We start from the raw sequence: 25,415 nt of genomic DNA, 5'->3' as shown, positions 1-25,415 counted from the left end.
TTAATGGCTAGCAAGAAGTCACAGAACAGATCCAGTCTCCCAGTTCTTAATCCCAGTGGATACTTCTGAGAATCTGTTTGTGACAAAAATATTAAATAAAATTAAAACAAAATATTTTATTTGAAGTTTAAAATATATACAGATCTTCAAATTCATCCTCACTATCATCCTTCAAGGTTCTGACACAATAAAAAGATATTTCTAATTAAATGTTTACTTTAGTTTTTATATTAATTTGTATAGCAGATATTTATGTTGTAGTATAGCTGTTTTGTTTTTAAAATACACACATACACACACACACACACACACACACACACACACACACTATATGTCTTTTTATTTCAGAGAGGAAGGGAGAGAGAAATAGAAACACCAATGATGAGAGAGAATCATTGATTGGCTGCCTCCTGCATGCCTTCACGTTGGGGATGGAGCCTACAACCCCAGCATGTGCCCTGACTGGGAATCGAACTGTGACCTTCTGGTTCATAGGTTGATGTTCAACCACTGAGCCATTCTGGCTGTGCTACAGCTGCTTTTTTATGGAGTGTAAATACTTTTTTTTTTCTCTGCAGATCTTTATTTTAAAGTTCTATAAAGAGATAAAATATTACAGATTTTGCAATGCTGTTTGCACATAACTAGAGAAATTTTTTTAAGTACTGAATCCTCGGACAAACCTCAGACCAATTAAATCAGAATCTCTAGGGTGGTTCCAGGCACTGGAGGGTGTCCAAGACTCCCCAGATGATTTTAATGAGCAGCCTGAGGGAAGTGGGATGGAGTAGACATGACTATTTCTCTCCCCCTTTGTTTATTACACCTCAGAGCCCTGCTCCCCACTGATTAATCTCTAAGTGCCAACTCTTGCCAAGACACTGGTTGGGATTTTGGAAGAGCCACATCATCTCTCCCAGGAAGAAGCCCTGTGAGCTGGCAGTGCCTTTCCAGGCCCAGCCTGGAAGCATTTCTTATGATGCAGCTGTTCCTTGCAACCCTCCAAATGAGTTGGCCTGGCCCAGTGTCGCCCCTGCACTGAGCTTATGCCCCCATCTCATGGTTGTAATAGACTTTGTTCTGTCTGCTAGTCCTCCTGGAGTGGTTTCCTGGAGAGAACTAGAAGCATCTAGGGAACTTACTAAAATGCAGATTCATCAGATTCAGATTGAGAAATGCAAAGGCAGGGCCCTGGTATTCTGCACTTCTAATAATCTAATGCTTTAATCTAATGCACTTCTAATAATCAAATCTGATGCTGCTGATCTGCCAACCACATTTAGGTAGCAAAGTCATAGGTGGTCTTTTTCATCTCTAAGTTCTGAAGCAAGTACAATCCTTTTGTTTCCAGCCTTTTATTTTCTTCTGTGAGACATTCTTTGTTTGGAATATTTGATGCTGGAAATACATCGCACAATGAAAACTTTCCTCATTTGGAAAAGCACAGTCCATTTGATGAAAACTCAGTTTTACATTCAGCTCACAGGAAGCTCCATGGTGAAGAGTGAGAATTCCATATATAAGTAAAATGATAAGTAGCTATACATCTGAAGCAATATGTGTTGAGTATCAAATGAAGGCACAGATCTAAAATGGCAAATACACAACAATCACAAGTATGTCCCATTGTCTTCCCTCTGAAGTCTTTGGCAGATATCAATGACCATTCATAACATTCTTTTATTCCTTTGAGATCATAGTTTGCCTTAGAATCCTTCCCAACACAGAGACCTACCCAATAGCCAATATGGGCATCCCTGATATATTGATATGATGAGAGCTCAGAGAAAGAAACAATTGACTTCAAGTAGGAGCACTTCCCTAAGGGAATTGATTTTGATTTAGCCTGGCGAGACAATGTTCTTTCTTTGTGATGCCAACCTGTCAGTGAAAATAAACTAGAATGTTTTAGTGTTCATACACTTAAAATAACATTAAATATTCATCTTATTTGTAACTATGTAATTATAATGCGTGCTTTACTGATACTTCTCACAAAATCCTTGATTTTCATCTTCCTGACATACGGTATTATTAATACTACAAAACAACAACAATTTCAAATGGTTCCCAGAAGTAGCACTGATATAAAATCCATAGGCAACACTTAAGTTGGGCTCAGCTCCTGCTGCTGGCTTGGAGAACTGCATCTGAAATTTGCTGCCACTTTTGCTCCACAACCTGTTTGCCACCATCCAAAGAACATGCTCCCTTTCTGATTAGGCTATCTGTGTCTTTGTCATTTGGTATATCACTGTATAATGAGTGACTTACATCAGAAATTCAAAAATATTTGCTGAGGAAGTGAACTGGCTCTTCTGAAACCAGGTTGAAAACTAGTATCTGCTAAATCATCCTGCCACATAACCTGTTTTTTGTGTCCTGTGCTGTAGACACCCAGCTGTCCCTGAAAGGCCAGTTTCCATTTCCGTGTGTTACACTTCAGCTTCCCTCTTCTACCTGCTGTTCCCTATTGGCTTATCTAAGCCAACCAGTGCTAATCCAATCTCCTATCTATTGAGGAAATGCTAGGCACTAGTCAAAAAAATTTTCCTTTTTTTCAGTTATTGTAGAACATGAGTCACTGATTTCCCCCTAGTTGCCATACACTGTTTTACACTGTATGAGCTACATTAATGAATCCATTTATGAGCAGCCCATACAGTGTAATTACGTAGAAAAGGAACAAGTTTCTGAGTATGTCAGAATTTAATTCTGCCACCATTTTTAGGAAGTTGTGGTAGCTTTGAAAAGAAGGCAACGCTATGTTTCCTCCATGTTTCAAAAGTGACTTCAACAAAGGTAAAGATTAAAATAAGAAAAGACTTTGTAGTTAAAGATGCATTAACTTTTGAAATCTTCATCAATCATAGAGAATTGGAAGCAGTCGCAGAATCCTTCCTTCTGAGTCATGACAATGGGACAAATCTTAGCAAATTCAAGGCCACAGACACCAGAACTCAACAAGGGAGAATCAGAAATCCAGACAGATGGCAAATTCAGGGTTGGAAGTATGAGCATTGAAATCGAGAGTAAAACTGCCATGCTTCTTTCTACAACAGGTATGGGTCACGCTCTCACTGTCTCTCTTTCTGCCATCATCTAGGTTCTGCATCTCCCCCACAAAGAACCCAGGGAAACCACAGATATCATCCCTGTTACAGAGCAGGAGCTGCCATAGCCCCAGGCTGAGACAGAGTCTGGAACAGAATCGGACCATGATGAATCAGTACCAGAACTCAAGGAACATCACACGGGCAACCACACAAGTCCAGCTGGCAGCAGCTGCTGAAATTGATGAACAACAAGTCAGTAAAGCAAAGAGAGCCAGAGTGGAAAGAAGGCAACATAAACTGGGTCCTAACAGGTTTCAGAGGTTACTAGGGTCACTATCTAGAAATCTAATATCCTCTTTAAAATCACAAAACCAGATGTCTACACATGCCCTGTTTCAGAGACCTACATAATTTGAGGGGGAAGCCAAAATGTAAGATTCATCTCAGCAAACTCAGCTAACAGCTGCTGAGAAATTCAAAGTTCAAGGTGAAGCTGTCACAACACTCAAGAAAACACACAGACTCCAACTATACAGGAGGAAGGGGTTGATTAAACAGATGTGGAAGTTAAAGACATAGAGTTGGTCAATGTCACAAGCAAATGTGTTGAAAGCAAAGGCAGTCCAAGCCCTGAGGAACAACAATGACATTGTAAATATAACCATCTAAAAATGAGGAGTGTGTGTGTGTGTGTGTGTGTGTGTGTGTGTAAAGTAGGGGTGTCGAACTCAATCAGAAGGGGCCAAAATCTAAAATCCAGCCTAAATCGCTGGCCGAATGGTTTACTGAACAGTCATAAACTGTCATTGTGATGGAAACGCAGCGGAGTGCAGTGATGACAGCGCGGTGAGGGCCACATTGCAAGGCCTGGCGGGACGGATTTGGCCCGAGGGCCTTGTGTTTGACACACGTGGTGTAAAGAGTAACTGCAGCCCGTCAGCCCATCTGTGGTAGCTCAATGGTTGAGTGTTGAATCGGGAAGTCATGGTTGAATTCCTGTTTGGGGCACATGACCTATTTGCAGGCTCAATCCTCAGTGCAGGGTGTGCAGGAGGCAGCTGATCCATGATTCTCTTTCATCATTGATGTTTCTATCTCTCTCTCCCTCTCCCTTCCTCTCTGAAATCAATAAAAATATTTTTTTAAAAGAGTAACTGCAGCTTGGTTTGAAATTTGTACTCTAACATTAATACACGTATGGCTTCTTGTGGGATGAAGAAAAAAAAAAGAAATCAAGAACAAAGCAGAAATAGCACAGAAACACAGGCTGTTGGAGTTTGGTGATCATGCCAAAATTAGCACTACAGTAAATCAGAACTAAGTCTTTATTTGAGGAGCATGGACACAAAAGACTCAAGATAAGTGATTGCTAAATGAAGTGCTTTAATTCAGAGTTTCTGGGAAAGAAGGCTAAAGAGAACTTAAATCTATTTCTCGGAAATCTCTTCCTTTGTCATCTCCAGCCTACAAAATAACTCCCATTTGCTCTGTCTATCATTTGCCTGTCTAAAGAAACCACCTGGAAAGAATGATTAAAGTCTCTGAGACTAATTCTACACACCAAACTGGTCCAACCATATTGACTGAAGCAATACCTTGAGAAAACAAGTCCATAAATTAAGTCGTATAATTCTGTCTATAGATAAAGCCTGGATCTAAATGTGCTTAAATTGTCTCAAAGGTGAAATTACTGATATATATATATAACATTATAAATAGACTTGTTCCGGTTGCCTCTGATTTTCATCTGAAGACTCAGAGTAAGGAACAGTTAAGAGCTTAAATTATCCATAAATTTGCTCTCAAGAGTGACCCAAAAAAGTAATCCAGAAACTCAATCCGGAGAGAGTAATCAAAGCAGATGGCATTTTTCTCTATCCATTTCATTGTAGAATTTGGGAGAATATTTGCAAGCATATAATGCATCCAGCCAGGTGAGAGGGAGAGGGAGCCTGGATGTGTCCACTGACATTGGTTGGGTAGAAACTCAAGCAATAGGCTGGCCAGGACCTGCCTTTGAAGACAGAACAAGGAAACGGGTTTGTTGCAGAAGTAGCCCACACTTCTACAACTGAGCAGAGAGATGTCACAGGTTTCCTGGTGGACACGAGAGGAGAGAATCAGGTCTAAGTCAAGGTCCCAAAACAAAGAGTCTGTGTAGGATATACTGTTGAAGCGGAGGCTGATGGGCAATAGTAAGAAATCAGAGATTACATTGTTCATGCCAGGGACAAGTCAAATGACTCACAAACAATTGGGATTAGGGCTACACCGAGGACTTCTAAGTCAGATTAACACTCCAGCAATAGATCTTCTGTCCCATACCTCTCCTTCATTCTCACAATCTCGCACCCATGTCTGGAAGACACAGAGTTTCTCTCTGCTGGTCCTGAAGGTCCTGGTTTTCTGGAAAGAGCAATAGTCATCTGGGCATCTTGTTAAAATGCAGATTCATCAGATTCAGGTTGAGAAATGCAGAGGCAGGGCCTGATAATCTGCATTTCTGATTGTGCTGACCTGCCAACCACACTGAGGCAGCAAAGTCATAGTTGGTATCACAGTGAGACAGAAATTGAGGACTATCAGAGTAAATCAGAAGAGTGAAGAGGCCTACCATTCCTTCTTAATGCCCCTTCCCTCACTGTAGATTCTGAGTCCAAGTCAGGCCCAAGTCGGGGGGAAAAAATTAGTACTTATTTAGATGGAACAAGGCTTTTTAAATTGGCAATAAAAGGAATTAAGTTGCTTTCTGTTTGTCCCATGCCAAGTTCAGTTTGTATAATGTTGTGGGCTAAATTGTGTTCCACTAAAAATCTTCTTTTTCCTGTCTAGGCAGCTTTCTAACTAGTCGCCACTCCACTCTAGTTAATTTCATTCAAAGTTACAAACTCAGGCTCCATGAAAAATTTTCCCACTTTTAGAGGAAACTCAGGTCATGGGCCTAAACTAAAAAGTGATTTTTCCACTCATCCTGATTATTATAATTTCTCTTCTTAAGGAAGACTGTGTCATGTGGTAGAAAAGGCATGGGCTTCAGAGTTAGATAGGCCACAATTCAAATCCTGGTTCCGCATCAGAAGCGGTGTGATCCTTCTCTCCTGTTTTCTCGCCTATAGAATGAGAATTCAACCTACTTCCTGGAGTGGTTGAGATGATTCAGTAAGGTGATGTTTTTATATGCAACATCTAGCATGGTGCCTGACATGATAAAGTTCCTTGATAAATATGTCTCTTTATCTTCTTTATTCGTTTAATTTCTCCTTCTAGTTTTCCAGCAATAGTTGTATAAATTCACATTATGATTTCACAGAGATAGTGAATAAAAATATACCAGAGAGTAAAAAACAATAACAAAAAATTTACATAGCCTCACCATGTGCTCAGCGTTTTATGTTTTACATACAGTAATTCATTCATTCTATGCTCAAACTACCATAAGAGGTAGGCAAAGAACTATTCAAGAATGGAGTCAGGATTTGGAATGTAGGCAAAATGGCTCCACCATATGTGTGTCTAACCTTCTGATAGAGTGCCTCTTACCACAGAGGTGATGTTAATTCCTGCGATGTGCTACAAAGTGCTTGGCTCTATGGCACCCTCTACCCAGAGGTGATTAACCTAGAACAACTGATAAATAAATGGATGACATAGGAAATACTAGTGGATGTCCCTAGAAAGGTTATTTTCCATTCAAATAGTATTTTAAAATATGAAACCCAGTGAAAAGGAATGAGACGGCATTTCCCCAGGAATCAGAAAAAGTTCTCCAATCACACCCCACTCAGCTTCCAAACCTTAACAGCATCCTCAAATTGTAAAGCCAGAGCTGATTGAGTATTATGGAGGTAGGCTCTCTAATGCCAGTGGAAATTTCTCAACACCATTAATCAGCTACTTGATATTGAGAAAATCTCTTTGATTCCTGCACTTCTAACACTGCTTCAATTTCCCCCCTCAAACAATCGCTTGTGATTTTACTTGAAACCCATGTTTATTGAATCTCTCATCATGTCTCTGGCGTTCCCCAAATATTATAAAATTAAAAGGAAACTTAACTGGGAAGCCAAAGAATTAAGAACAGAAGGAATCTTGAAATTTCTCTGTGAGCTTCAGCTACTCAGTCTTCCCAACCTCCCCCTGTAGTCAAGCTAATCGGTTTTCAAAGGTCAAGTCTTTTTGGAAGTCTGACTTATTAAAGCCACAGGTAAACTCAGACTTTATGGATTATCTTTCCTGTCTCTCCCTCTTTTTTCTTCTCTCTAATTCCTCTCTCGCTATTATTGCTATCCATAAGCTCTCGTGTTTTGGTTTTTTTTTTATCTCCTCAGTTACAGAGAATTAAAAGTATGAGCTATTAATCCTATTAACATTAGAAACTGAATCAGAACTAAATTACTGTATTGTGTGTTCTCACATAGAAAATTATTGATTACCTTAAGCATCTCACAGCCATTGCAATTTCATGAATTTGTAAATCCAAAAGAAATATGTTTTAAGTAATGCAAATTTGTCTTCCAACCATTTGTAAATTCTGGATCTCTATGAAGGAGCCAAGTAATTTCTATTTTCTTTATTCTAATATCTGAACCACTTTTCTGGGTTTCTCAATATAGAAAGAAAATGTCTGTGAGACTCCTTCTTTTGGATGGTGGTCCTCATTAACCTTAGATAGGAGGAACCTCAGCACATAGATCAAAATAAAAGGGCCATTTGGCAATAAACTAAATGCATTGCTACGCTGACCACTAAAACAGAAAGAGGAATGTGAAGTACCTTAAGCAGACCTTTCTAAGGAGAGGTGCCGTCACTCCCTGATGAAATTCTGTCAACTCATAGTAAAGTTTTATGGAGCCTTAGATAGCTCACCTGGTACCCTGAAGAAAGTATCATGGATTTTTTTTTTATGAGACTTACTAAGCTATACATAACAGATTGGAAAGGAAAAGTTGAAGGATAAGTAAATCTGCAGAAACAAATTGTGCGCTGTCATCATCCTTAACTAATGGCATTGACTCTGCTCCAAGGCTGCCCGGTTTTCCTAAATTGGCATTTGAGAAACAAAAGCAAGTCTAGTTCCCTTTTCCATTTCTCAACAAAGGTTCCACTTCTGTAGCACTCGCCTTTTCTCTTCCCATCCTCTTGCTGTCTCCAATTATGTTATCTTTACATGCCCATCCTAATACCAAACGGGTGGATATTGAACAGGCATGAGAGATGGCACACTCTCAGTTCATTAACTTCTTGTTAGGTTGGAAGCTTTCAAAATTGGGCATAAGAAGGAATAAAAAGTGGTCAGGTAAACATTTGAGTTTCTTTTCACCTCTTCTAAAATTCCATGCTACCAGTGAATAAGGGACTCTATGTTTGATAAAGCGCACTATAGTGAACATCCCAGCTGCACTACAGTAAAGTTGTCGAGAGTATAGATTCTGGAGACAAATAGCTGGGCTCCACTTACTAGCTACATGTACTTGGTTAATTAACTTCTTTATACCTCCGTTTTATTTCTATAAAAGAGCACCTTCCTTATAGGGTACTTTTAAGGACTAAATGAAGAAGTACATGGGAAGTACTTAGAATCATGCCAGGACCAGAGTAAATGCCATATTAGTCATTATGATCTCGAGTGAGATGTTAATGCCCTTTCAACATTCCCAAGAAGTGGTCCTTTATCTTATGTTTGATTTTCCCCAAGAACAGAGAACTCATTATCTCCCAGAGTGACTTGCTATTATTTTTACTGTTGGAATGTTGATCTCTCTGTAATGAGAGATCAAGATTTTCCTTTTAGCTCCTACTTACTAGTCTGAGGACCGTGTGGGAGTGATATAAAAAAAGATAACTGATATTTGAATTGATCTTTTTTCTCATTTTCTCTAAGTTAAACATCCTTCATTCCTACAATCACACACATATATTATAGATAAGTATTTAATAACTAGTTTGTCCATGGTTTTCTTAAAGAGGAGTACCCAGAAAGAGGGTCTGAAAGCACAGTTTCCCTCATCCTAGAAGAACTTCTAAGACTGGAGTGTCTTAGTTAATTGTGGAATTTTTTTAACATCCTCATAACATTACCTCATGTAAAACTCTTAAGTCATTTTTGTATGACTGCTACTGAATTGCATTTCATCATCACCTTTCTGGGCTAGTGCAATTTTTTCCTGTATTTTTGTAGGATGGTGGATGTTGTGGCATGGTTGTAGAATGATGTAGGGCAAGCCTGTCAAACTCAAAGGCTTACACAAGCCAAATAAATAAGGCATGTCTCTGTAACTATTTTTTTCATCAGTTTATTTTGTTCATTAGATTCCACATTTGAGTACTCACAGATTTGTTTACCTCTAAAGGTTAAAAAGCAAACTAGCCAAAACCGGTTTGGCTCAATGGATAGAGCGTCGGCCTGCGGACTGAAAGGTCCCGGGTTTGATTCCGGTCAAGGGCATGTACCTTGGTTGCGGGTACATCCCCAGTAGGGGGTGTGCAAGAGGCAGCTGATCAGTGCTTCTCTCTCATCGATGTTTCTAACTCTCTGTCCCTCTCTCTTCCTCTCTATAAAAAATCAATAAAATTTTTTTTAAAATTTTTTAAAAAGCAAACTAAGGTTTTTAGAAAAACTTTACTTATAAAGTTATAGAAAAGAGTAAATGCCCCAAGGTTAGCCTAAAAAAAAATCATAGTGAACTTACTGAGACTATGGGGAAAAGAATCAAACTTTAACCCTAAATCCTTTTTGCTTGTTCAGTTCCTGGATGTCCGTGCTTCTCTAGCTGAGAACTGCCTCTCCCCACACACGGCACCTTGCACATATCTCTGGCTCTGAATCCCTGCCAGCAGTTAAGAGCCCTGGGTGTCTTGCCCTCCACTGTCCCTAGGTAACACTTTGCTTTCCAGGAATTCTTAGGGAGGCCTTTCTCCCAGACCTCCCTGAGAATCCTGTGGCTCACGGTAGTGATCTCTTCATCTTTTGATTAGCAACCCCTTGGCCATTCACCTCAGCTCAAATGGGGACCTGACTTTTTCCTTCCTTCCTCTCATTTGGGCTTCAAGTCCCCTCTTACTCTAGTCATTTGTACCCTAACCCTTGCCGATTGTGGCTTCGTGCCAGTTTGCTCCTTTCTCCCCTACAGGAATCTGCATTTCTATCTGCCCAGGTGACTCTGAGAGGGGAAAAAGGAGGGGGAGGGAATAGAAAAAGGAAACACAAGAAACAAAAAAGATAAAAAGTTCCATCTGCCTCCCATGTTTTGCCAAGAGCAGAATTCCATTCACTCAGACAGAATTTCCTCAAAAAGATCTCTAACTATAGCTTCTCTGTCTTGGCCTCAGGACCCTCTTTCAAGCAGTGCCCCTCCAGGCTGAGGCCAAATCGTCAGGACTGGCACTTCCGCTGAAGCTTGGGCATCAGCCAAGCTAACAGGCCAAAGCGAATAGAAGAGGAAAGGGGCACAGATGGAGAAATCAAAGGGGCATTTCCCAGTTAAGACGTCACCACAGTTGTTGTTTTTTTTGTTTGTTTTTTGGGGGTTTTTTTTAAAGTCTTGTTTTTAAGATCCTGTTCATGCTGGGACCGGTTTGGCTCAGTGGATAGAGCGTCGGCCTGGGGACTGAAAGGTCCTGGGTTCGATTCCGGTCAAGGGCATGTACCTTGGTTGTGGGCACATCCCCAGTAGGGGGTGTGCAAGAGGCAGCTGATCGATGATTCTCTCTCATCGATGTTTCTAACTCTCTATCCCTCTCTGTTCCTCTCTGTGAAAAATCAATAAAATATATTTAAAATAAATAAATAAATAAATAAATAAGATCCTGTTCATTCAAAATGTAAATTCTTGAGAAGCATACTTTCCTTCCACTAGTGGCTTACTTTTTTCTTTTTCTACATTTGCAGTATTAGTTGGGTTTTATTTTTCCATTGCATACAAGAAAGCTTAACGTTTGATATCAGTAAGGTAGTTATTATTACACTAGGCACTGAAGGAAAATAATTGTTCATTCTATCTCAGATGAGTAAATGGAACTTGTTAAATCATAAGCCTATTCATCATTTTAGATACTTTCAAAATTATTTCCTTTTTATAGAATAATTTCATCATGAGTAGAAATATCTCAGGCATATTTAACATCTATTTTAACAGAGGGCGGTGTTTTCAAATGGACAGGTCACTAGACTGAGAATCAGAAGTTCTAAATTCTAACTCTTTTACTGATGGAGGAACTTTGGGTAAGGTCTCAGACTCCTTATCTGAAAAATATGGGAACTGAACCAGGAGACTTAGTCTTTTTGTGGTTACAGTCTTTTTCCTACTAATAACTTGAGATGCTGACAGTATAGGACTGTAAAAAGAAAAAACACACACTCGGATTCAAAAGATTCAGATTTTCATCTGAGTTTTGCCTCTGACTTTCTTTGTGACTTTGAGGATTTATCCTTTCCTGTTTCCTCATCTGAATGAAAAGGAAATAGAACAGATGGTGTCTAAGAATGTTTCCAGCTCTAAAATTTTACAACAAAGAAAAACGTCAATGCTGCCTTCCATGTGCATATTTTACTCCAAATAGCCCGAGAAGCTGGAGCATACACCCATGCTCCTTAGTTCCCAAGGAAAAAAGCTGTCATAAGAGCCTCTTTACTTCCCTTTTCTTCTAAGTACCTGAGGTCAGGCTCTGGAATCCAGCGTAAACATTATTATTACTAGGCTTCATCCAACTGAATGACCTGTTGACCATAAAGCAAAGATAACTAGTCTTTGCCTTCTGCTTATAAATATACTACTTAGGAGGGAGAGTGACTTCTTAAAAGCTAAAAATAAAACAACAAAAAACAAAACAACAAAAAACACTGTCAAATAAACTTATTTTTTTTAATTTTCTTACATGAAAATTTGCTTAAACCTAAAATATTTGTGTTTATAATTTCTGGATTTTTCTTAAAATGCACTAACTATTCAAGTAAAGTGTCTGCTTCAAAAGGAAGTCAGAGCTACAGTCACGGGTGGTTTACAGAACAATTTCTGGTAGTCTTTGCTTCATTTCAATATGTTGCCATGATTGGCCGTTGATAGCTACAAATAAGGAAGTTTTCAAGTCAGGGGATTTCTCAGTGGAAGTTCCCAGTTCAACACAAGGGAGAGCTCAGGGAGGTTTGGGCAGCATTCTAGAGCCTGTGTGCAAAGCTTTCAGACTCTGTAACTGCCCACATCTTAAAAGAGGAGTAGTCTGTGAAGGAAGACTTGTAATCTGAAGAAGAGGTGAGCAAAAATTTCTGTAGTTCCTATTGATTCGCAACCTAAGCAAGGTGGCCAGGATGTCTTAAACTGAAGTGTGGCTGACTTATTCCCCTCTTGCTTCTGCTAAGTGAGTAAATTATGACATGATTCAATAATGCCTTTGTATTTATTGTCATCCTTAGAAATTTGGTGTTTACAAAATAGGGTCCTTAGTTAAAACTAGAGGAAAAATTAAAATACTGTGATTTTTTTTTTTTTTTACATTTTCCCCAACTATTAAAATAGAATTTGTATCTATTTGAAATGATTTTTTTTTTTCGTTTATATCTGGAACATACATCCTCTCTGAGTGGTTTTATAACAATGTAAGACTTAAGAGATATGTAATTAACATAAATTAAGTTGCAAATATCTTAGTAGGTCGAAAAGTACACTAATATTGTTTATAGTCATGCTTCCTTTGGGTTAAAATTTTAAAGATCAATTCGGTCTCATCCAGTGGATTTATTCAAACATTAACTAAAGTTTATATTTCTCCATTTTCTAAGAAATATATTTAATGAATATATCTTTACAATAAAATATTAACCTCATGGAAAATTTTCCATTTCCTTTCTTAAAACATTTAAACTTACATAATTAGAGTAATCCAGTCTTCTTCTATTACTAATTGATCTTTATGTTCATAAACAAAGATGAATACTAAAGATTGTATAGCATTTTTAATGATAACCCTAGGAAATGTTGGTAGTTCAAAAAGATTAAACATCAAGAATCATTATCACTATTGTTATATTAATAGCTGCCATTTATTGTCTCCTGGAGGAAAACAATCACAAGATCTTCCAGCTCAGGGCAGAACAAGGGCTTAAACATGATCTCATATCACTTTTTCCATGGCTCTCTGTTTCCACTGCCCTGCCTTCTTACTACATTAAAACAATATTGTGAGATGTCTTATCTGAACCGCAAAATGATGGGCGAGAAAAGAAGACGACCTAGCCAAGGGGCCAGAGCAGCCAAGTCATTCACTGGAGCTCAGGAGTTATTTCCAGGTCTTCCTTCTCTTCACTCGTTCACTCCATTGCCTCACTCCCTCCAGGGTGGACTATTTATTACCTGTTCACAGGCCCACACAGGTGTCTGTCTCCATGCAGGAGGGATGTGGGCTGTACATCAAGTCCATCCTGACTGAGGTTCCTGCTTAGCAATTGACCAGGCCCTAAAGGAATGTTCAGTTACTTCTTTTAAGCACTTGTGACAATAAAAGAGATGGCCAACTGGAAGATTTAAAACAAATCTGTTAAATTCCTCCCAAAGAGTTCTGGTTGGAATTTCATAAAACATACACTTATTCAATGGAAAGAATCATCCTTGCAGTGGAAAACTTGCCTGTCTGCAAACACTCTTTCTCTCCGTGTACTTAAGGCCTCTGGAAACACATAGGGTTTTTGTTTATAGTAAACTGCATTTCAGCATGTTTTATTTTCTCAGAGTGGGATGGTGATTTTAAAAAGTTCTTGATTTCGTAATTTTATCTTGCATTTAGCCATTATATTGATCCTTTATTCTAAATTATTTTAGGTAATTTACATGTGATGTCTAGGTAAAAAATATATAATTTTGTATCCTTTTTTTCTTCTTCTCACCACATTGTCCAGAATTTCTAGAACAGTGTTTAATAACAGAAGAGATAGCAGCCACCCTTGTCTCGTTCTGATCTCAGTGGGAATTTCCCTAGTGGTTAACATTAAGAATGACGTTGGCTATTGGTTTGAAGTAAATAAGCTTGTTATAAAAACCAAATAACTACCAAATACACTTCTAACCCAAGTTTGCTAAAGGTGTATTAAGACTTCATGTAAAACCATATTCAACATCTTTTTTATATCATTAGAGACAACTATATAGTTTTCTATATAGTTTTAAACTATGTAGTACTATGCTGTTACACTATACAATAATTTCATTTTTTTTAAATTCTGTGATATCAAAAATCATGGCCCCAGTATAAAGGTAGATTTATCGTTATAAAGTATATATATATGTTTGCTCTGGTTAAAATAATAAATTGATCAAAACAAATCAAACCTACACATTTCCTCATTTTCTCTTCAATCCACATGGCTTAGACTCTCTCCCCTATTATTTTGGCTTCACAATTTAGTTCACAACTCAAATTAACAGAAAAGAATGGAAGCAATGTGGCACAGCCGAAGAGCCCTCTCCCAGCAGAGCAACCAGATACTCAAACAAAGCAGCTGTCCCTGCGTTTTGTGCAAAAAGCTTTCTCCCTGTTATGACAGCGCTAGTAGCAGACCACAATTCAGTTACAACCGACAGTGGTATGCAAAAAGTGTCCAAATTCACTGATCTTACACCAATAAGAAATGTCTGTAATTTACTGAGAAATTTTACTTTCATATTCTTAAATGAAATCAGACTGTATTTTTTATTTTCTGATAAAAATAAAAAAAATACCAGTTTACCATGCTCTCAAAAAGTTTAATGGGCTTTATTTGCTTTTTGAAATGTTTAAAGAGCAAACCTAAACACTTTTTATCCTTGGCACCCACTTTTGGTTGTTTTGTTCATGTGATTTTTTTTTAATCAAATTTTTCAAATGTATTAGCATACATGATATTCTCCTGTACTTTTAAAAAATCATCTCTATAACTATGTGGATAACCCTTTTTCATTACTTATTTTAACGATTTATGCTTTTTTTCTCACTCTCTCTCTCTCTTTTTTTTTTCTTCCTGATTGGACATGTCAAAGAATTAATCTCCTGGATGTATCACTTTTATGGTTTTCATTTTTTTAATAATTAGTTTTTTTATATTTATTAATATTTTGTAATGGTTTATTTTAGAATATTTTACTTTTCTGTTCTTGAGTTCAATGATTAGATTTTTTCTTCTTTCTTGTTTTGTAATGAAAATATTTAAGGCTAGGAATTTTCTTAAAGTACCATTTTAACTACAACTCACTTTTATGTCACTTTCACATGGCCATTATTTTATGTTTTTTCACTGCAGTTTTATTTCCTTCTTGATCCAAAATTTACTTAGGATAATAAAGGGTTGGTTTTTTTTTTGTTTTTTTTACTTAACAAGCTTGTTAGAATAAATTTAGATTCAGAGAAAAATTGAGCAAACATTACAGAGTTTCCATATACCCCATTGCACACAGTTTTCTCTGTTATTTACATCTTACATTAGTATGGTACATTTGTTACACTTAAGGAACCAATATTGATACATTTTTACTAACTCAATCCATAGTTCATTTAGACTTCCTTAATTTTTCCTTTTTTCCCCTTTTAAAAAAATTGAGGTAAAATTCACATTACATAAAATTATTTTGAATACTATTGTAAATAGAATTATTTCCTTAATTTCATTTTTGGATTGCTCATTGGTGATGCATAAAAACACAACTGAGTTTTGAGTGTTGATCTTATATTCAGCAACTATGATAAAGTCATTTGTCCATTCTTATGAATTCTTTGGGATTTTATATATATATATATATATATATATATATATATATATATATATATATATATATATATATATTTAAGACTAGATGGCTGGTGCACAAAATTCATGCATGGGTAGGATCTCTAGGTCTGGTGGGTGATCAGAGCCAATCAGAGCCTTTCAGCTGCCAGCTTGGGCCTTCATTTGCTCTGTGCCACCTCCTGGTGGTCAATGCATGTCATACCAAGCGATAGAACTCCTGGTTTCCTGGTTGAACTCCTGAGGGGACACTTTGCATATTATCCTTTTATACATATGTATAGATAATATCTGCAAACAGATATTTTCATTTATTCCTTTCTAATTTGGTTGTTTTTTATTTCTTAATCTTGTTTAAATGCTTTGTCTAGAACTTCAGGACAATGTTGAACTGCAGTGGCCTTGTTCCTGGTTTTAAGGGGAAACCCTTCAGTTTTTCACAATTGAGTAATATGTTAGCTATGGAATTCTCATAAATTCTCTTTATCATATTGAGGAAGTTCTCTTCCATTTCTAGTTGTCTGCATCTTTTTATTTAAATCATGAAAGGGTATTGAATTTTGTCAAATGTCTTTTCTGCATCAATAGAGATAATCATGTGTGGTGTTTTATTTTCTTTATTCTATAATGTGGTATGCCACATTAAATGATTTTCTTTTGTTTAACCACCCTTGCATTCCAGGGATAAATCACATTTGGTCATAATGTATGCTATTAGTTTAGTTTACTAGTTTTAGTGGAGAATTTTTGCATCTTTATTTATAAGTGATTTTGATTGTTGTTGGTTTTATCAGCTTGTTAATAGTTATATATTACAGAAGTGAAAAGGCTTAATAATTCATTTACAATTGCAGTCTGTTATACCATTAAATGATACTTGACCTGTTGTATGAAGTAAATGATGCATGATAATTAGTCCTGAAACTGTTCGCAGAAGTTCTATTTCCAAACCAGTGGATTAAAAACACAACTGTGAGTGATACAAAGACATAAAAACTCATATTATGATAAAAATCAATTGCAAAAATAGAGAATTCTCATACCCAGATAATATAAGAACTCAGCAGTTTTCCTCAACTTACACATGATCTCCACACAGAAAATATTAAAGATGTCTTTCAACTTGATGCAACCGTATAAAGCTAAAATAAGATCATTAGATGATCAATGTATCAAAAGTCAACAGAATTTAGAAAGTACATCTAATTCTAAAGTAAGCATAAGTAAAAAAGTCACTTTACAAAGAATTATAACTGCTCTCCATCATCAGAGTCCAAATCGTATTTCTTTCCACGATAGTTTCCTTTTCCAGCTTTGGGAAGTTTGTTCCAAATTTCTTTTGGCTCTGAAATGGTGGCTCCATTAAATTCCCATTGTAATTAAGAATATTATTAATAGGATAACCAAGCCTCCATTCTAAAGTTTCTGTGGTGAAGTCATCTGTATTTTCTAGGCCAGTAAGTCAAACAACATAATCTTGTATTTTTTCATCTTTTACCAATGCCAGTGTGGGAATGATTTTGATCCTCAGTTTCTCAAAAAAGGAAAGGTGCTTTTTTACATACAGCTTCAAAAAACATGGTCTCCAGATGTTTCTTCGACAATATTACCAAGTGAATGTCTAGCATATTACACCTGAATGTGGAGTCTATGTAGAAATGGCAAAGCACTTTTTTACTCTCTCTGACTTCTTGAAAAAAGTATCTCTCACTGGTGATTTCTCTGTATTCCCCAGGTCCTTTTTGAAAGTCATCCTTGTTTCTGCTGTTGAGCTTTTCTTAGTGCCTCAACTCTCTTTTCTTTGAGGTATCCAATTCATCCTCATCCATCTGATCCAGTTTCTGAATTTCAGCATCCAAATGTTCTTTCATTAGTTTGGTAGTCTGAAGTAACTGATTCTCCAGGACTTTTGAAAACATCTCAACAGATGCATTCGCTTCCATTCTTCATAGTTCAGCCTTGCTGGGCTCTCGGCGATACCTGAGAAATGACGGGCTGGTGGCTCCAGAAGAACAGTCCACTCTAGCTTCAGCCTCACAACAAGTGCTAGTGACTATGAACCAGCTGTAGCTTTTACCTCCAGATTGGCTGGGGTCCTTCTATATCATACAGCCTGTGACACTGAAGAAATGAGAAGGGAGAGGAATGTTGGTTTTCAGTTTTCTTTTATTTCAGTGTTTCGTCTGGCTTTGGTATCACAGTAATCCTGGCTTTATAGGATGAGTTAGAAAGTATTTCCTTCTCCTCTATGTTTTTTAAAGAGTTTGAGGACTGGTGTTAATTCTTCTTTACACATTTGATAGAACTTACCAGTTAAAATAACTGGTCCTGGACCTTCTTTCCTTGAAAGTTTTTGATTACTGATTAGATCTCTTTGTTATAAGTATGTTTATATTTTAAAATATATTTTATTGATTTTTCACAGAGAGGAAGGGAGGAGGATAGAGAATTAGAAACATCAATCAGCTGCCACACTGGAGATGTGCCCGCAACCAAGGTACATGCTTTTGAAGGGAATCAAACCTGAGACCTTTCAGTCCATAGGCCAACACTCTATCCACTGAGCCAAACTGGTTTCGGCTATGTTTATATTTCTAGATTCAGTTTTGGTAATTTGTGTGTTTCTGGGAATTTGTACATTACTATTAGGTAATCTAATTTGTTGGCATATAATTACTCATAGTATTCTCTTATTGTCCTTGTTATTTCTGTTTAGTTGGTGGTAATGTCCACACTTTCATTTCTGATTATAATTATTTGTTGTTCTCTCTCCTTTTCTTATAAGACTAGCTAAATATTTTTTGTCAAGTTTTTAAAAACTGATTTTGACTTCATTGACTCTATTGTTTTTTCATTCTCTGTTTCATTTATCTCTGCTCTGATCTCTATTGTTTTTCTTCTGCTAGCCTTGTTTCTTTTTCTAGTTCTTTGGCATGTCAAATGAGATTATTGATTTAAGACTTTTCTCTTTTTAAAAAATGTAGATATTTACAGCTATTAATTTACCTCAGATCACTTCTTTTATTGCCTCCCGTGAGTTTTGGCATGGTGCAATCTATTTCTAAGTAAATCTACTTTTCCTTGTGATATCCTATTGATCCATTGGTTAAGAATGTGTTGTTTAATTTGCACATATCTATGAATTTTCCAGTTTTCCTTATTTTATTGACTTCTAGCTTCATTTCATTTTGATTGGAGAAGATATTTTATATGATTTCAATATTTTTTAATATATTGAGAGTTTTTGTGGCCTAACATTTAATCTATCATGGAGTAGTTTTTATATCCGCTTGAGAAGAATGTTCTACTGTTGTTGAGTAGATTGTTATATATATATATCTATATAATCTGTTACATCCAGTTGTTTATACTATTCTTCAAATCCTCTATTTCCTTTTGAACTTTGTTTTTTCTATCATTTATTAAAAGTGGTATCTCCTTGCCCTAGCCTAGCCGGTTTGGCTCAGTTGATAGAGCATCGACCTGCTGACTGAAGAGTCCCAGGTTTGATTCCCTCCAAGGGCACATGCCTGGGTTGTGGGCTCGATCTGTAGGGGGCGTGCAGGGGGCAGCCAATCAATGATTCTCTCTCATCATTGATGTTTCTCTCTCTCTCTCTCTTCCTCTCTCTTCCTCTCTGAAATCAATAAAGAAGTATATTTAAAAACAATAATAATAAAAGTGATATCTCCAACTATTACTCTCTATTGTCTATTTCTCCCTTCAGTTCTATCAATATTTGCTTCATGTATGTGCAGGGACAGGAGGCGTTTGTTTGATGTGTATATCTGTATAATTGTTTTATCTACTTGATACATGACTTTTATCACTATATAATGCCCTTCTTCATTCTTACCACAGTTTTTTACATAAAAGCTATTTTATCTGATATTAGTATAGCTGCTCCATCTCTCTTTTTGTGACTATTTGCATTGTGAATTTTTTCATGCTTTTACTTTTAACTTATTTATGTCTTGTTATCTAAAGTAAGTCTATAATAGCCGAAACCGGTTTGGCTCAGTGGATAGAGCATCAGCCTACGGACTGAAAGGTCCCAGGTTCGATTCCAGTCAGGGGCATGTACATTGGTTGCAGGCACATCCCCGGTAGGGGGTGTGCAAGAGGCAGCTAGTCGATGTTTCTCTTTCATCGACGTTTCTAGCTCTCTAGCTCTCTCCCTTCCTTTCTGTAAAAAAATCAATAAAATATATTAAAAAAAAAAAAAAAAAAAAAAAAAAGAGCATGCACCTTGGTTGGGGGCACATCCCCAGTGGGGGGTGTGCAAGAGGCAGCTGATCAGTGATTCTCTCTCATGGATGTTTCTTAACTCTCCTGTCCCTCTCTCTTCCTCTCCATAAAAAAAATAAATATTGTAAAATATATTTTTAAAAATAAAGTAAGTCTATTATAAACAACATATAGTTTGATCGTGTTTCATTATCCATGCTGCCAAGCTCTGCCTTTTGGTTTGGGGGGTTAATCTATTTGTATTTAAAGTAATTACTGATAAGGGAGACTTACTTCTGCAATTTTGCTATTTGATTTCTGTATGCCTTACACCATTTTCCTGTTCCTCACTTACTTCCCCTATTACTGCCTTCTTTTGTATTTCTCTTATATATATTTTTATATACCATTTTATTTCATCCTCATTTGTTTTTATATGTTTTAAAGATACTGTCTTAGTGGTTACTATGAGGATTAAAATTAGCAACTTAAATTTATAGCAATCTAATTTTAATACTAACTGAACTTCAATAATATACAAACATTCTACTCATATATGGCTTGATTCCCTCTCTTATGTTATTATAATCACAAATTTTATCTTTATACATTATGTGTTCATTAACACATAATTATTTTTAAGCATTTGTCTTTTAAATTACGTTGGAAATAAAATTGAGTTCAAACAAAAAATACAGTCATGCTGGATTTTATATTTATCTATGTAGTTGTGTGGATTTAAATTATTGTCTAGTAGACTTTTATTTGAGCCTACTTATCATTTCTCATAGGGTAAGTCTACTAACAACTCATTTACCATTATTTTTATCTCAGACTATTTCAATTTCTCCTTACTTTTGAAGAACAGTATTGCCAGAGATAGAATTCATGGTTGAGACTTCTTTTTTCCAGCACTTTAAATATGTCATTCTATTGCTTTCTTTCCCTCATAATTTCAAAGTGAAATTGTTTGTATTCTTACTGAGGATTCTTTGTTCATAATGAGTCATTTCTTTCTTACTACTTTCAAGATTCTTTCATCTTGGGCTCTCAACAGTTTGATTATAAAATACCTAAGTATGAATCTCTTTGTGCTTATCCTACTGTCATTTATTGAGCTTCTTGAATGTGCAGATTCAGTCTTTCATCAAATTGGGAAATTTGGGGCCATTATATCCTCAAAATATTTTTTTCTGTTCCTTTTCTCTCACTACTCCTTCAGAACTTCCATAATGCATGTGTTGGTCCACTGGATGTTGTCTCACATGTCTTTAGGCTCTTTTTTCTTTATTCTTTTTTATAATGCTCCTCCAACTAGATAATTTCCATTGTATCATCATCATATTCGATGGCTCTTCTGCCCTCAAATCGGCAACCAAGCTCTAAGTAAATATTTTATTTCACTTACAGTATTGTTCAGCTCCAAATTTCCATTTTGTTCCTTTTAATAGTTTCTATCTCTTAATATTCTTGTTTTTTCTATTTATCATTTTCCCGATTTTCTTCAGTTCTTTATCCATGGTTTTCTCTAGCTCTTTTGGGCATATTTAAGATAGTTGATTTAAAGAATTTTTTCTTGTAAGTCCAATGTCTAGGTTTTCTCAGGAAGAGCTTTTAAAGACATTTTAAATTATAATTACAACCACTTATTTAAATCAAAAGTAACTACATGTAGAACCACACACTTAAATTACAGAAATTATTTTTATTTAATATTATTGAGTTTCTTCTGTATACCAGGTCCTGTGTATATGTTATCTCATTGTACATACACAGAAACTTTGAGGCAAGTACTACTGTAATCTGCATTTGGCAGATGAAGAAATTGAGACATAAGGCTAATATAGTCATATTGTAAATAAATGGCAAAGCCAACATATGAATGAAACAATTTTAACTCAGAATTCTTACTTATTACCAATATGACTTACCTATCTTAGCTTGAGTTTGGTTTTGCAGGCGAGGGAGAACAATGACCATCTAGGCTTCAGACTGGTGTTTGCACTTATCCTTAATATCATTATAATAACCATCCTAACTTCAACAACATCTAGATGTGCATATTGGAATTTTAAGTGTGGAGCATGTCATAGAGTGGAAAGGACAGTGAAATAGGGATCTACAGCTGAGCCCATAGTTCTAACCTGGAAGGGGAGTCAAGTGAGGTCCTGCTTAGAATCAGTCCAGTTAGCTGAGGCCTAACAGACCAGTAAAACATGAGGAAACATGTTCTGGAATGAGAACAACACATTAGCAAACACTGAAAAAGACAGAGCAGGGAGCTTTTGAAGTATTGAAAAAAGCCCCAAATCAGCAAGAGGAAGAGAGAAGATATGAATCTACAGAAGTAAGAAGAAGCTTCAAGCTTAAAGCCTGGGTTTTATACTAAGGGTGATATGAAATCAGTGAATGGTTTTAGATGATACAGGAACATAACATTTAAAAACTGACAAGAGTAAAAGTGAGGAAAGCTGGGAGAAGGCTGATATGGTAGATGTGAATTGATAGTGGCTTGAACAGGGGTGACAATAGACATAGTGACAATAGGGACACAGAGTGTATGCAGCAAGAAATGTTGCAGAGGAGTTCTGACATGAGTTACCTTATTGGGTGATTGATTAAATGCTGGGAAGTGAGAGTTTTATGTAATGTGAGCAATGTTTTATTTTCTTTCTTCTATTTACATGATAAAAAATGAACATACAATTTTTAATCTACTTGTACTTATTTATCTTTACATTTAAAAAAGCTAAAATAATAGATTCAATTATAGTTAGAGACCCTATCTATCATTTTCTTATTTTCACATGTAAAATATAAAAAGTGAGTCAATAGAAATTTTTATTTCCTGCCAGCTTTTTTTCACCACTTGAGTTTTTGTTGCTATAATTAGGAAGTTTAGAATATGTTATTAAGTTATTATTTATACTTATAGCTTATGTCTTAAAATTATTTTTAATATTCTCATTATATTTGCAACAAGTTTTTACTTAATCCGGTATTTAAGTTATTTCAAATATTTATAAACATTTATTTTATATCAAAATTTCATCTTTGTTTTTTTTAATTTTGATTCCCTTCTTGACCAACTGAGGTATATCTTCAGTTATTTCAGGAAATGAGTGGTATATTTCTGATCCCTGAGGTATCTAAGAATGTCTTTGTTTTCCTTTCCTATATGAATGATAACTTGGGTGGCTATATAGCCTTTGTATAGCTCCCAAGCAACTATAAGTGTTATTCTATTCAGCTTCTGAAGTTTAATAATGAAGATAAAATGACTTTTCTATCTTTTTCTTCCTTTGCAAGTAATTTCCTTTCTGCTTAAATTCTTGTTGATTATTTTTCCGTACTTTAGATGTAGGCAGTCTTCCCTCCCCCCTCTCAAGCCTGGACTAAAGCCTTTCCAATGCGTTTTTGGAGTATCCCACACTTCCCTCTGTTGTAATATTGTAATACCACATCATGTAGCAATTGCCTGCTTCTTTTATGTAGCTCAATCACAAGACACTCCAAATTATTTAGGTAGGAATGTGTCTTGGTCTTCTTTGTATCCCTAACAATTAATGTATGTCAGGTACTCACAAAAAATTTTCTGAATAAATGGATAAATCATTAATATCACATTTTTACCAGGAAAGGTCAAAGTTTGGTCTCCTTTAATATTTTTCAAAGCTTGTTGAGTCTTTTTCCTCTCTGCTTTGGACTAAATTATTACTTCAGATACCTTCTGATATATCTTTGGTTGCTAATTTGTTCCATTTACTCTGATCTCTTCTGAAGAAGTTGGAGCACTGACTTTCCACTATTTCATGCAATGGTTTACAACTATTTGTCCTTTACATTCACATTTTTATGGAGTTTTTTAAGTTTTTACTCTAAATGTTCATTTAATACTCTGCAACACTGATTTCTTCCTGGGTTACATCTAAATAATATTTGAATTTTGCCATTGCATATTCTGTGTCCTTATAGCCTTAACTTATTTGATTTTTTATTTCTCCCTGCCACTTAACTAGATCTCTCCTAATCTTAATCTAATATCTTGTGTTTCATCTCCTGTTTCATAGAAAATGCAAAGCTGAGTCTTTCCGTTTACTTTTTTTTTTTTCTTACAGTGCTCAGCACCTAACTACCTAACAGTTCATTTGCTTATGCTTCTGGTATCATTTTCCAAAGTATTCACTTTCTCAGCATTTTGAGGATTCTCTCCTACTTCATTCCTGCAGCATAATCTTTTAAAAAGGAATACTTTCTCTTGAATTTACTCATTCTAAGCCTCGTGTATCCTTTACTAACACAATGTATGGATTTTCCTTGATTCTCCTTATTATCTGCCTGAAATCTATTAGTTTCTCTGCACAGATCTTGGACTTAGAGACAGTATACATGTACAATTCACAGCTAACTTTTTGGCCTGAAACTGACATTTATTAATTTTGTCACCACAGGTATTGGCTTGTGGCGAGACTCCTCATTCTAATAGCCTATTTTACTATGAAGAGACTAATTCCTAGTTAATCAGAAACAATCACTGGTCTTTTCCTTGGTTGGAACCATATATGGAAAATTTAAACTCCCAGTGAGAGTCAAACACACCGTTCTGTCTGCCCAGCTCCTTTGATATTTTGCTTCACATATCCTTAAATACAGAGCATCATATCTCTCTACTCCCATTGGAACCATGTTGGTATAATCCAAACCATAGCTCCAAAAATGGATAATAGAGAGAAGTGCTAATGAGGGATATTGGGGCAAAGAGCTGTAAAATACCACTTGTCGGTTACACATAGTAGTGGGATTACTGTCAATTCATCCATATGTGCCATGAAGGCAGATAGGTTTGCTGTTGTTTTAAAATATGTTTGTTTGTTTTTTATTGACCTTAGAAAGAGAAGTGAGGAGAAGGGAAGAGAGATAGAAACATTTATTTTCCTTCAGGCCAGCAGATTTGGTTACCTTCAAATAACAAAGTTCATATCCATTTCAACCGCCACAGTTCTTGCAAATTTGGTGGAAAATCCTGTCAAATTTTGTCACCAGGGTCACAGCCACTCTTTTGATGCTTTTTGTGGCTTAGAAAAAAGCACCCCTCTGGGGATGATTCAAGCCCAGGCGGCAAGTGAGCACCTCTGTCAGCTCGGTACCCTGAATAGGGCACAGATTGCTCAGCTATACACCTGGTTGTCAATCCTGCCTCTCATTACTATTATGAGTTCTCATATTTTCCTGATTTTTTCATTTAGTTTAGAGAATCTGAGACACAAACAGCTAGTCCAGATGTCATCTTAAATCAGAAGTCAACCAGATTCTATTAATAGTGATGTTTCACATCTAAGATTTGAGTGAGATCATTGATGCTTACCTGACATTCCAAGTTGTAG

General features: G+C 36.2%; 1 protein-coding gene and 2 pseudogenes across 1 annotated transcript in view; 2 read left to right on the top strand and 1 right to left on the bottom strand.

Annotated features, from left to right (window-relative positions):
- The first annotated feature begins 2,911 nt into the window (after positions 1–2,911).
- LOC118709301 lies at positions 2,912–3,725 on the top strand (annotated as a pseudogene).
- Positions 3,726–12,204: 8,479 nt separating this feature from the next.
- TANK (TRAF family member associated NFKB activator) overlaps positions 12,205–25,415 on the top strand; it is a 77,609-nt gene continuing 64,398 nt past the window's right edge. Inside the window, exon 1 of the mRNA XM_036421088.2 lies at positions 12,205–12,410. The gene's annotated coding sequence lies outside the window, so the exon portion shown is untranslated. The remainder of the gene's footprint in view (positions 12,411–25,415) is intronic.
- Positions 17,014–17,853, bottom strand: LOC118709181 (annotated as a pseudogene).

The sequence above is a fragment of the Pipistrellus kuhlii genome, unplaced genomic scaffold, assembly GCF_014108245.1.
Source record: "Pipistrellus kuhlii isolate mPipKuh1 unplaced genomic scaffold, mPipKuh1.p scaffold_m20_p_7, whole genome shotgun sequence".
Taxonomy (NCBI): Eukaryota; Metazoa; Chordata; class Mammalia; order Chiroptera; family Vespertilionidae; genus Pipistrellus; species Pipistrellus kuhlii.
The sequence above is the reverse complement of the archived record's forward strand: the minus strand, read 5'-3'. Positions and strand labels throughout refer to the sequence as shown.